Here is a 13,516-nt window from a genome sequence, read left to right as displayed (position 1 = left end):
ACATCGCTTGTAAATAAATTATCTGATGATGGGTACATCGCAGCGTCTTCGAGTTTCTTGCAAATATTCACTTCAACTTGCTGTTTCAGTTGTTTACCGAAAATTGTAGATTTTTTCCATTATATGGCTTTTGACTGTTTGTTTGTTAGAAAGTTACCTATCATTAACACTTTCTAGATAAATATTAGCACATAGAATATTCTGCGGGTAAGATCGGATATTTTCTTGTGTTTGTTAAGAATTATATTCTCTTATAAAAATTTGGTACAAAGGAACGTCCTAATAAGGGCCATCTTTGGATGTAATTTTTTTGGGGAAGTGGGCGTGGTCCCGCCTCAAAATAGATATTAACTCACTAACGAAAAACGCCAGAAACGCGAATTTTACAGAAAAAATTAATTTCTGCGCCCATTTCAAATTTTTTTTATAAAATGGAAAATGGGCGTGGCATCGCTCACTTATGGGTCAAAGCTCATATCTCAAGAACTACTCGACAGATTTCAATGAAATTCGGTATATAATATTTTCTTGACACCCTGATGACACGTGTGGAAAATAGATGAAATCGGTTCATAATCACGACGACTTCCTATATAACTCAATTTTGAATTCCATCTGATTCCTTAACTTTGTAATATATACATAAGGAACCAATGAAGATAGCGAAATAAAATTTTGCACAAATACTGTATATGATCCGTGGCATCACTTGTGAAAAATTTTTCGAAATCGGACTATAACTTTTCAATGCCCCGGATATTGGATATGAAGAACTCACCGAAAATATCGGTAAATCTGTCAGATATCTTTATTTTATTCAGAAGAAATCTTTTTCTTCTGATAGTGTGTCTCTGTATCAGAAATGGTTAAAATCGGGTCATAAATTCCCATAGCTGTCATACACCTAATTATAGGATTTTCAATACGATGGGCTTAATAGCTTGTAAATTGGGTTATATGTGAAATATCGACATAGCCATATCATATGTAGCCAAATTAAATGAACATATAATCTTAGATATATGTAATGTATGTTGGTGATGAAAATGAGTGAAATCGGTTCAGGAATTACCTCAGCCCGTATATACCTTATGATTTTCGTTTTTCTATTGGACTTTATACCGAATATATGGGTCAAATTGTGTGTTATCTTATTAAAAATATAGCAATAAATTGCGAGAGTATAAAATGTTCGGTTGCACCCGAACTTAGCCTTTCCTTATTTGTTAAATTTGTACAGCCGCTTCTTGGTCATGAAAATGCAAGCAACGCTTGATGGTTGTTTGATGAAAGAAAATATGTACGTTGTTTTAAATCCTTTCTGCCTTCACTCATTTTGTTAACATCTGTATCTAGTGTACGTATTAGTTGAGGATTTAGTTCCGCATACCTAGTCCTCGATCCCGGTCTTCTAAACTTTCTTTCTCGTTTAGTGTATTAGACTATAATTACCTCATATGTTTTAGGATGAATTTTTGTGTATAATAAAAGATAGCGCGTTTCTTGAACTACTTGTCAAAGTCCCCTCTCATTTGTGAAGAGCGACTGCTGATTGAGTTAGGGCTTTTTTATATAACACTAAAAATCCGTTATTTACGATCATAGCCCACTAATTTTTTAAGGGGAGGAGTTTTTAACAGTGGTCTACCAGAATACATAAAAACGCGATTTCGAAAAAAATGTAGATACGCCTTTTCTATATTAAGCCAACGAATAGCACCTGTAGTTTCAGTTTATGTACAGTGGAACTTCCATAGCTCGAACTTCTATAACTCGAAGTTCTCCATATCTCGAACTCTTCAAGAGGCAATAGAGTGCAACTTTCATACAAATTTCCTTCCATAAATCGAACTTTTTGGTCAGGACGTAATACAAAATTTAAAGTTTTACTATCGAGGCATAATCTTAAAAGAGCCCCTCTATACGGTACGGAGGCGAACAAAAAATATAATATTACAGTTATGGATTGCATAAATCATGTAAGAAAGGCATGGGATATAGACGTCAAGAGACAAACAAGAGCAAAATGCAACAAACAAAATTACAGCTTTTTGAAAATTTATATGTTTTAATGAAAATTCTATAACTCGAAGTATTTTTGTGGATTATGGTGATTCGAGTTAGAGAAGTTCCACTGTATTAAACTTATTCTAATATCATTAAATACCGAAAAATACTGGACCCTATATCTATCATTAATCTTGACTGACAAGTTTTATACACCATTGAGTTAAGAGAAAAATGTGGACTATATTCACTTCTTGGATTTCGAGTAAGTATATCCTCTTATTAGTAATAATGCCTTTTTCGAACTTCGAAAGCAAATATTTCGAGTTTGGAGGTTATTTCGAAAATTGGAGAATACTCGTTTTTTACTGTTGAATCAATCTCCCGAAAAAGTTTGGTCCAATACCTAGCCGAGTGTTGTACAGTATAACAATTTACGCCACATAATTTACTAAACATAGAAAACGGAAAAATTCTTATTTTTTGTTATTGAATTTATAAAGTTTGTCCTGGCAGCAATGTCAGAAAAATAATAGGAAAAGGAAGAGTCGACTTTAACACATAAAAAAAAATTCGTTTTCTTTTATTTAGGGCTCTTCAAATATAGCTCGTACCTATATTTATACTCTCGCAACAAATGTTGCTAAAGAGAGTATTATAGTTTTGTTCACATAACGGTTGTTTGTAAAACCCAAAACTAAACGATTTAGATATAGGGTTATATATACCAAAGTGATCAGGGTGAAGAGTGGAGTTCAAATCCGAATGTCTGTCTGTCCGTCCGTCCGTCCGTCCGTCTGTGCAAGCTGTAACTTGAGTAAAAATTAAGACATCTTGATGAAACTTGGCACACTTATTTCTTGGCACCATAGGAAGGTTGCTTTCGAAAATGAGCAAAATCGGACCACTGCCACGCCCACAAAATGGCGAAAACCGAAAACACATACAGTACCATAACTAAGCCATAAATAAAGCTATGGAAATAAAATTTGGTATGAAGGATCGCACTATGAAGGGGCATATTTGGATGTAATTTTTTTGGGGAATTGGGCGTGGCCCCGCCCCCTACTAAGTTTTTTGTACATATCTCGCAAACCAATAGAGCTATATAAACCAAACTTTCTGCAGTCGTTTTTTTAGCCACTTCCTAATACAGTCCAAAAATGACAGAAATCGGATAATAATCACGCCCACCTTCCATACAAAAGTTAGGTTGAAAATTACTAAATGTGGGTTAACTCACTAACGAAAAATGTCAGAAACACTAAATTTCACATAAGAATTGGCAGATGAAAGCTGCACTCAGATTTTTTTGCAAAATGGAAAATGGGCGAGGCGTCGCCCACTTATGGGTCAAAAACCATATCTCAGGAACTACTCGACCGATTTCAATGAAACTTGGTTTGTAATAGTTTCCTTACATCCCAATGATATGTTGTGAAAATAGGCCAAATCGCTTCACAACCACGCCTACTTCCTATATACCAGAACTTTGAAGACGATCCGAATCGTTTACTTTACAATATATAAAGTAAACACTAGTGAAGATATCGGTGCAGAACTTTGCACAAATGCTACGTTAATAGTGTGGCAGCCCCATTTTAAAAATTGGTCCCATATATCGAACATGAGGACCTCGGTGCTTCTAACCTAATATTAGGGTTTCCAACTTTCAATGGACTTTATACAATATATATGACGAATATGTGGGTCAAATTGTGTATTATATAATATAAATAAAGTTAAATAAATAAATTGCGAGAGTATAAAATGTTCGGTTACACCCGAACTTAGCCCTTCCTTACTTGTTATATTTATTTTATTAGCCATCATTATGGTGGAGCTTCACTCAATACCCCCTTCGAGCTTTTCATTAGATAGTATTCGGCCAAAGGTCGAAGTCAATACATCGCAGATCATCTCTCAGATTTTGCTATATCAAAATAGGACCTAAGCATAAAAAAAAACCCAAGGAATTTGTCGAATATACAATTTTTGTAAAAGAGAAAATTACGGACCTATAATGATGGTGCCATATTTCATACCTACTTACTGGTATATATGCACATATGTTCTGTTAGCATATTAAATAAATTAAGCATAATTTCTAATAGAGCGTCTAAATTGGCCTCACACCCCGTTTAAATACAAATCAAGACACTTCAAATAAGGTTATCTCACCATTAACATTTATCATTTTCTATGTAGATATGAGAACATGAATATGAAATACTGCGAATATTTTGATACTTCAACCTGTCCAGCTCTTCTTTATGAATTTAGCCGTTGTTGTTGTTTTTGTTTAGTTTGTTGTCGTCCGTTGTCTATGGCTGCTGTCAAGTTGTACAAATATTTGCCACCACTTTGCGGTGAGAATTAGCAAGCAATATTTGCGGCTTACTCGTGCATATGTATGAGTGTATGTGGCATGCTCCACAGTTGAAAGCAGTTGGTAATGGTTTTGGCGCACGCGATCGCTGCCATTTCGTACACACAAACATATTCACCACACTTTATTTACAACACTCACTCTTTGGACACATTTGCTTAAACTCTTAAATGTGTTTATTTAGGTATGTTATGGTATGTGTGAGTGTGTGCGTGGGGTGGGCACGAGGCGTTTTCTCGGCACTTTGTCAGAATTTCATTTGCTCACTTATGCTGCATGACTTCGCATTTAATGCCTCTATTGTCGCTTATCTGATTAATGCTCTGACACATATCCAAATATTCAAAATTTAAATTTAGTACCCCCCGGGCCGGTGTTGATAGTTTAGCGTGCTTACACACACCTGCGCTCATATATACCTACATACACTTGCAAATACATATGTGCACGATATAAACAACATCAGTTACATATATGAAAAATAAGTAATTTATATTATCACACACGATGCTCAAACAAGCCAACTACAGTAGACACTGCCTAACGTGGACTAATTGCAGATAGAATACAGGGGTAATGACTTGAAGCAGAGCTTTCATTTAGAACACGTTTATAATTTGATTAAAAGAAATTATTATTTTTTTATTAATACATTTCGGTTGTAATGTGAAGAAACCATATGCTTGGATATCTGTTTTGTCAAAAATCGTCGGCAAAACTCAAAAATGTATAATCCGTTTGGTCGAAATCATCGCTTCCATTATAATATAATTATTACAATTACCTTTACTATACTCGTAAATAAAAAAGAAGACAAATTCAATAAGTAATTTAGATCAAGCAGGGCGGGCCTGTTCCTATTATAAAAAGCGAGTATTCAGTGACTAAATTGTGGTCTTGATCATGCAAGTGAAGAAGAAACTGTTTATTTGAACGCCTCATATATTTCGTATGATATAATCAAGCGAATATACATACAGTAGTTTTCCGAAATAACGAATATTCGTTTTAACGAAAACCGCTTATAACGAACAAGCAAATTTGTTACATTGAGTACCTTAAATAACGAACATCGGTGATTTGTAAGTACTCGGTTTAACGAACAACATGAAGAAGACATATGAAGAAAGAGGAAAAATCAAATATCATCGAACCATAATTAAAAATATAACTTGAAAAAAATTCAAAAGAAATGTGCAAATTGAAAAAAAATGTTGAAAGCTTAAAATTTTTGATCAGCACCAAATAGAAGTACGAGTGTCAGAATTGGTCCATTTTGGAAGAATTTAGCTGATTTGGCTTGTTTTATTATGGATTTTCATTTTTTTAACAAATAATTTATAAAACAATTTATTAAACTGCAATTTACGGAGATTTAACTAATTTTTATTGAAAAACATACCTCTAAGTGAGTGCTCGAATTAACGAAAAATTCGATATAACGAACAGGTCTGACAATTAATGTGTTCGATATTTCGGAAAACTACTGTATAAGAAACTGACTAAGATCAATAAAACTCTGCTGTGTATTGGACTAAACCATTTTTTTCCGGTGGATTGAATCATAAGTAAAAAAGTGTATTCATTGATTTTCGAAGTTATCTCCAAAAAAGGATTTTTCTAAAAAACCCACAATATTGGTACAATCTAAATTTTGGTATGTAAAACTATTTTTCGATATAAAAAATATTTTATTTCTTTCGAAGATTATTTGACCATTCATAGCATCTTACAAAAATTGAATTAAAAAAAAAAAATTGAGAATATATAATATCTATATTTTGGAGTTTTTAGTAACTATATTTAATAATACTTTTTTAAATATTTTTTTTTCAAATTTCGAATTCAAATATTTCGATTTTGGAGGGTAACTTTGATTTTTTACTTATGACTCAATCTGTGGAAAAATGGGTTTGGTCCAATACCCAGAAAAAATGTCGATTTTGCCGTATAGGGTTATTATACTAGCCATTTATCTTCTAAGCTAATATATCTTCATAATATTATCTTCAATTAAATATAAGTTTGTGAATCGCTTATAAAAAGAATTTCTACAACTTATTCTTACTTCAGCGCTCAGTTCACTTGAACTTGACTACACTGTACTTTTACGCATTCACTTTGTACAATCTCTCAATTATTGATTAAGTAAATATTGGTACATTTTATCGCAATATTTTGTACCACTTGCCGGCTTAATTTAACGGCGCTTTTAAGTATTGACAGATGTCAAATGCGGATAAACGATATTTGGAAATTTATTTCGCCGGATTTTTGTTGTTAAGAGTATTGTGAATTTATACAGTTGTTTGGAAATACTTATAGTATTCTGAAAATGGTTTCATTATAAAATAAGAGACTTTAAATAATTTAAGTGTTAATAAAAGGCATGATTGGCATATGAGTTAATTAATTTGAGATTGATTTTTACGTGGTATGGAATTTTCTTGATTTGTAGTATTTGTAATCTATATTATAATCTTTGCAAGGATACTGCTGCTTCCCCTTCCATGTTTCATTAGTTTCATATGGGAACTGTGAATTTTCTTTTCCTCCGCGTTCTACTTATGTAAACTGAATGCTAAACACTCGCCAATAATTGTATTGTCGCAAGATCCTGCTAAATCAGGGTGAACTATAGCAGATCTACAGATCTTTTTTGGCTGGGTAAGAAACATATGTAGTTAAACTTGTTCTCATTTCTTTAACCATTCAATCCAGTGGTTTCTTTCTCTTATATTCATTGAAGCTTTCGAAATTTGAACTCCTGATCGGGGTTCAGCTGAGTTTCTTATACAATAGTTTCATTTCGAGGGGATCGTAAGAATGAAGTTTTAAAACAAACTCTCTACAATGCTCTTGAATCATGAACAATTCAGAATTTCCTAAACATATGCGTGAACGTTATCTCGGCGCACCCTTTACAAAATACAGCATTGGCAACGGATACCAAAAATACATAATTATTCATAGATTAGTATCGTTTTAAATGTGAATTTATAATAGGCTCTGCACTGCGGTTTGCTTATTTGCTGCTTCATTATTTATGCTTATATTTACGAAGCTGCTTTGTGACTCCCTAAATAAGCTCAGACTAAACCAAACCTCCTTGTCTCTGCAATACACAACTGCACCTAGATAATTCTTATTTTATATGGTAATTTATTAGAGTGCATCCCAATTTGGGTTGACATGATCCCTACAGTCAATATATGAACAGGCGTGTCCAACAAACTTGTGAGTTGGACTGAACAAGCTGTTGGAGAATATCTGACAAAACCCTTGTCAACCAATTCACACATTTTCTTTCGTTTTGCTCTTTTACGTTTCGGCTTTTCCTTTTTCATTGCCATTTGCCATTTTATTCGAAGCCACGGATTTTCCTCAGCAGTTTAACAAATTTTCGACTTCGTACAATATGTTTGGTGGTTGTTGTGATTTGTTTATTGTTGTGGTATTTGCTCGCAATAAATAAAAGAATTACTCAAACTCCATAATTGCCCCACTGCGTAGGTAGTGACCCTAATCAAAGCGTCTGTGACATTCCAGAGCAATTTGTTTTTCGGCATTGTCAATTGATATATGTATGGGAAAGAGATGTGATGTATGTACATGTAGGTATTTTTGTTCGAGTTAAAGTCTCACTTGAGTTGGTTAAATTTTTAATTCCATATTTCTCTTAAGCTTGATGCCACCCACGTCAAAAGCTATATCAAAGCAAGTGTCTCAGTTGCTGAGGGCTTCTTGACCTCCAATGTGTGACGCACTCATATCACATATTGTTTGATTTGAAGCTTATTTCAGCTGTTTTGCTGCTCTTTTCTTGTGTTCGCAAAACGCTTTTGATTGCTTTATTTCGTCGAAATAATAAATTCTGCTATTTGTGTGTGCTTTCATTGAATTTTCAATTCTCCAGCTTAGACAAGAATTCGTCTGTGTATTTGCTCTTAAAATGCTGATATGCTCACCCGCTGAAATGTTAGGGGTCCTGCGTGGCATTCGCAATCCAGCCATAAATTAGTTTATTATTTGATGTCCAACGCAATTGCAATAAACGACGGTGCAAAGCGAGCCATCGCCACCTCCGCGAAAACACGATTTGTGTGAATTCCTTTTTATGCATTACGTGCCTTTCACCGTGTCCACGCTACGAACGATTTGTGCTCCGTACCTCATTTGGACATAATGGCGTCGTTTTTGTTGTTGTGTACGCATTTAAATTTGAAATAAACTTCTGCTTTGGTTCCGAAATTTATGACAATTTTGATAACAAGCTTTTTATTCATATTGTTTTATATCATAATTTGTTATGAGTTTATGGCAATATAAACATCTTCCAAAAACTTAACTTGAAATCATTCTATTATGAGTCGTAGGAACTGCTTACACGGTTATAGCCGAGTTTAAAACAGCGCTGCATTCGCTCCACCTTTTGGCAGTTTGGCGCCAATTGGAAATCCAAAGAGAATAGTTTACTTTTCAACGGCTTTCTCAGTCCAAAGTAGCACATGTTGGCAAGAGTGATTCTGCGTTGAATTTCTAGGCTGACATTGGTAGTGTTGTCAATACTTGTTCCCAGATAGACTTGATTATCTACGACTTCAAAATTTTGACTGACAACAGTGACGTGGGAGCCGCGACGCGAATGCGTGAGATATTTCGGCTTGCCCCCTCTACCAGACCCATGATTTCAAACTGTCTCTGAAAAATCCTCGAAAAGATGATTTATACCTGTAAAAATGTTACCCTGCTAATAATGGAAACTCATTAAAACACCAAAATCCTTCTGAAGACAGAAGATAAGGGGCTTCAAAACTCACCAACTGTATATCTTTAGAGGAAACCGTTTTTTGGGTGATGAAATCTTATTGTTATGTTATAAAAATAAAAATTTAATATATAATAGCACAAAGTCCAAGAGTTTATAATGGTCCAGGATGATCCATTTTAAGGTCCCCTACTTTTTTAAAGAGAAAAAGCAAAGAACATTTAAATTTAATGGGCATGTTTATTATCATTCGGAAGACCATTCTTTGGCATTTTATTTTTTAAAGATTCTTTCTTTCAAATATTGCTCGTGGCGATGTGAGGGAAGTGGCGCCGTCTTGTTGAAACCAAATGTCGCAGAGATCACGATCTTCAATTTCAGGCATCTAATAGTCGGTTATCATGGCGCGATAAGGTCGTTGGTTACGTTTTCTCTGGCAACATTTTTGAAGAAATATGGAAAGATTATTTCACCGGCCCATACACCACACCAAACAGTTATTTTACTGGATGAAATGGCAGCTCTTGAATCTCTTCAGATTGCTCTTCGTTCCAATTGCGGCAATTTTGCTTTTTTACATACCTATTGAGCCAGAAATGAGCCTCATCGCTGAACAGAATTAGGCTCGAAAACGTCGGATTTTTTTCGAACCTTTCGGTGTCAGTTCTTACACTAGTTGAAATGCAACTAATTTTCGTTATAAAGTTGAGTAAGTCATTCCTTGATGGAATCCCAAATAATACTGAACAAAAATCACATGACACTTGACACGACTTACGTATGATCTGTCTATCAAAAAAAATATTTCTACTTGGATCATCCGACAGTAGTATAGAAATTTACAGTACACATTTACGCAATAAGTCCATTCTACAACACGAAGTTTACTCCAAATTGTGCGTGTCAACCTTGAACTTTCCGTTTCCTTACGGCGGATTTCCGGTATTTTTCGCACATGTCTTATCCATATGTAAATGTGATCCACTATTGTTACTATTTCGAGTAGAGACAGAGCAATGCTAGAGCATTTTAGAATGTGTAAAATTTACTTTTGATGTTAATGGACTTGTCCATATTTGCAATACTTTTCTTCTGCACACTTTATTGCGCGTTTCCTTTCTTTACAAACTAAGCGATGCGTAAATAATTAATGTGACTTAATGTCTATTTTGCCACTATTTTCCAACCAATTTTATATGTACGCGTATCTGTCTGCATTCATGCCAAAAGCGGGCAAAGTGCAGAAAAGCAGCGCGAAGAAAATGGAGGAAAAGTGAGAATAAAGAATACAAATGGCGACGGGCAGTCTGCAATGTTCTAGTGTGTGCATATGTATGTATGTATGGATGTGCTGTAGTCGGAAGTGCATGTATTGTATGTCTGTGAATGGATGTGTACGAAAAATGCAGTGGAGAATATTGGCGCTCTGCTGGCGGCAGCAAGGACTATAGTAAGGCTTTACATGCATATACATATGTATAAAAATTGAGTTATGAATACAGTGAGTTTATGGTCGGTATTGAAAAGGCATGATTCTCTAACTGAAAGGAAAGTTGAAAATAAACGAACGTATTCTAAAAATAATTTCTGAAATGCGTTTTCTGACACCACGAAGATGCCACAAACGAGTGTTTGTAAAAAAAATGTAACAGACCTTGTATTTAATCAACAGTGACAGAATAGAGCAATGCTTAAAAATTATATGAAAATCTAAAAAAATTAGTAAGGTTGTGCTTACTGAATATAATTTTGCAACGATCCAGGGAAATTGAATTCTTTCGTTTAAAGTGTACACCACTCACAAAAATTCTTCACAAGCAAGAATTCAAGCAGAAAACGTTACAGTGTCTAAATAAAGAAGAATTTCATTAATTTTTTCTTCTTCTCTTCTAATATTTTTCACCCAACATTTTCAGCGATATTAATTCTCGGCACTTTGAAATTTAAGGAATTTCACCTGATGCTTACAGAGCCTTATTATCTCAAGGATTCTGCCTTTTGACTGCGCTTACATGAATAATTAAAAATTCTTCAACGTTCTTTTGCGCTGTGATGAGCATTAAATATTTTATTTGTATGTACTTACATAATTACACGAAAGTTTATAGGTGAAATTAATGACTCTTATTGAGTGCCCTACTTTAGTACAGTTATTTATTTAAAGCCTCAATAAATTATATTCTTCATATAAAATATTCAAATCCAACACATCGATAATAATTAAATAAATATTCATATGTGAAAATACTTTGCAGCTAAAAAAATGTGTGATTCATCAAATCAAGCAGACGGCCTTTGCTTTTACTGCACTAGGAAACTTGAGTTAGTACTTACATATACATATATGAGGTGTGTTCAACAATAACTGGAATTATCGTTTTTGGAAAAAAATATTTATTCATTCGTCTACATTAATGTTGTCAACTTTAAAATAGTCTGCAATCGTCGAAACAGTTCTCAAACTCAATTTATAGTATAGCCTTTGGCTCTCACATCGATGTCTCGTATACTTGTAAAACGACAGCCGTAAGATTCTCTTTAATTTTGGAAATAGTCACATGAAGTCAGGTCTGGCGAATATGGAGGCTGGGTTGTCGTTAAAGTATTAGTTGTTGGTCAAGAATTTACGAAAAGGCAACGAAATGTAGTCAAAACAACTCGTCTAACATTAGCAGCTGCTACAGATCAGCAATTGGTGCAGCAGCCTTGAAATGTTGTGATACTTCTTCCAACAACATCAACAACAGTTTTATTGTAGTGAATCCGTATTCAATACATAATACTATTTTTCATCATCATAATACTATTTTTAGTGGTCATGCACATTTTTATATCAGTCCTGTGTATAGTCATCTATAAGAATACTACCAACCTTCCTCCGGCTATGTCTTCTCCGATTCGTTATTAATTAGCAAGTTTTAATTGACTTTTACCTTAATTCGGTTTTGCCACTTTCCCAGATGCTGTTGCTGAAATGCGATAAGCGCAAACACGTATGTTCTCTCTCATACATCGTGCTAGTTTATACCCATCAATAAAATCATTTAACTAGTAAAGTAACTAGAAATCTGAAAATCTGTCAGGATTAATAATATAGAGCTTTATTCGATTTGTTGAACTTTGGAAAATATTGAGTCAAACAACATCTGGTATAAATCACGTAGATTGGCATAATAGCAGTTATACCATTTCAGTGGGACTTGTTCCAATGAGAAGTAAAGAGAGCAGAACTCAAACTGACATTAACTGTTTATTTTATAAATTTAGTTTACATTAAGGCCGAAATTGAAAATCATGATGACCGGGTGAACATTTCTTTCATATTAAATTGCAATTTGTAAAGTATTGTATTTATAAAAGAGATTTTCTACAAATATTTTGTTGTATTGTATGAGGCTGACCGAAATTGTTCATGTTTTAACTCGTAGGACATCAATACTAACTTTGTCAAAACTAGTACTACTGACAAGTTGGGCTAACTAGTTGGGCTCCACACTAGTTATTTTCTCAGTCGCGTACATATAAGAGAGAAAAAGTTAAAGTGAAATATGAACGAGATGTGAAACTCTGCTGCAGTTATGATTTTCTTTCATAAAATTAAAACAAATACCATAAGCACAACAACAGAAACAAAGTGTACCATGCGAGTGAGCATGTGTTGGTGTGACCGACACGAAATTGAATTTGAAAGTGTGTCAAACAAGGATTGTGGCCAAAGCGTGCAAACTTGAATGTTTGAGTGGTCTAGTATCTGTGTGTGTGTATAAGTGACAAGCGTGTGTGAGTTGAGTTATTAGAGTTCAGCGAGTTCAAGGCTATGAAATGCGCGTGCCTTTCAGAGTTTATATGCGTAATAAGATATTGTTTTAGAAAGGAATCATTTGGAATTGGCAAACATGAGCATTTATTTTCGTATTTTTGAAAGATATGTCAGTTCGTATAATTTTGAATGCTCGCCAAAATCTTAAACGATATGTGAAATTTGTGAAAATATACTGATTCTATCTTTAACCCTCCGGGGTTATAAGGAGTATTATTTGTTTTTATTATACTCCCGCATATGGTCATATTTGGATGTAATTTTTGACACGTCTGGGATACGGATGAATGCATGAAATCGGTTCACAACCACGACGACTTCCTATATAACTCAATTTTGAATTCCATCTTATTCCTTCACTTTATAAGATATACATAAGGAACCAATGAACATCGCGAAATAAAATTTTGCACAAATACTGTATATGATCCGTGGCATCACTTGTGAAAAAATTGTCGAAATCGGACTATAACTTTTCAATGCCCCTGTTTTCGAATATGAAGAACTCAGTGCCCCATGGAAACTTTTCACC

The 13,516-nt window shown here is 34.2% G+C and overlaps 1 protein-coding gene across 3 annotated transcripts in view; it reads left to right on the top strand.

Moving 5' to 3' along the window:
* LOC105214400 (calcium uniporter protein, mitochondrial) overlaps positions 1 to 13,516 on the top strand; it is a 127,205-nt gene that overhangs the window by 9,209 nt on the left and 104,480 nt on the right. The window lies entirely within an intron of this gene.

The sequence above is a fragment of the Zeugodacus cucurbitae genome, chromosome 4, assembly GCF_028554725.1.
Source record: "Zeugodacus cucurbitae isolate PBARC_wt_2022May chromosome 4, idZeuCucr1.2, whole genome shotgun sequence".
Classification (NCBI taxonomy): Eukaryota; Metazoa; Arthropoda; class Insecta; order Diptera; family Tephritidae; genus Zeugodacus; species Zeugodacus cucurbitae.
This window is presented reverse-complemented; position numbering and strand designations above follow the sequence as displayed.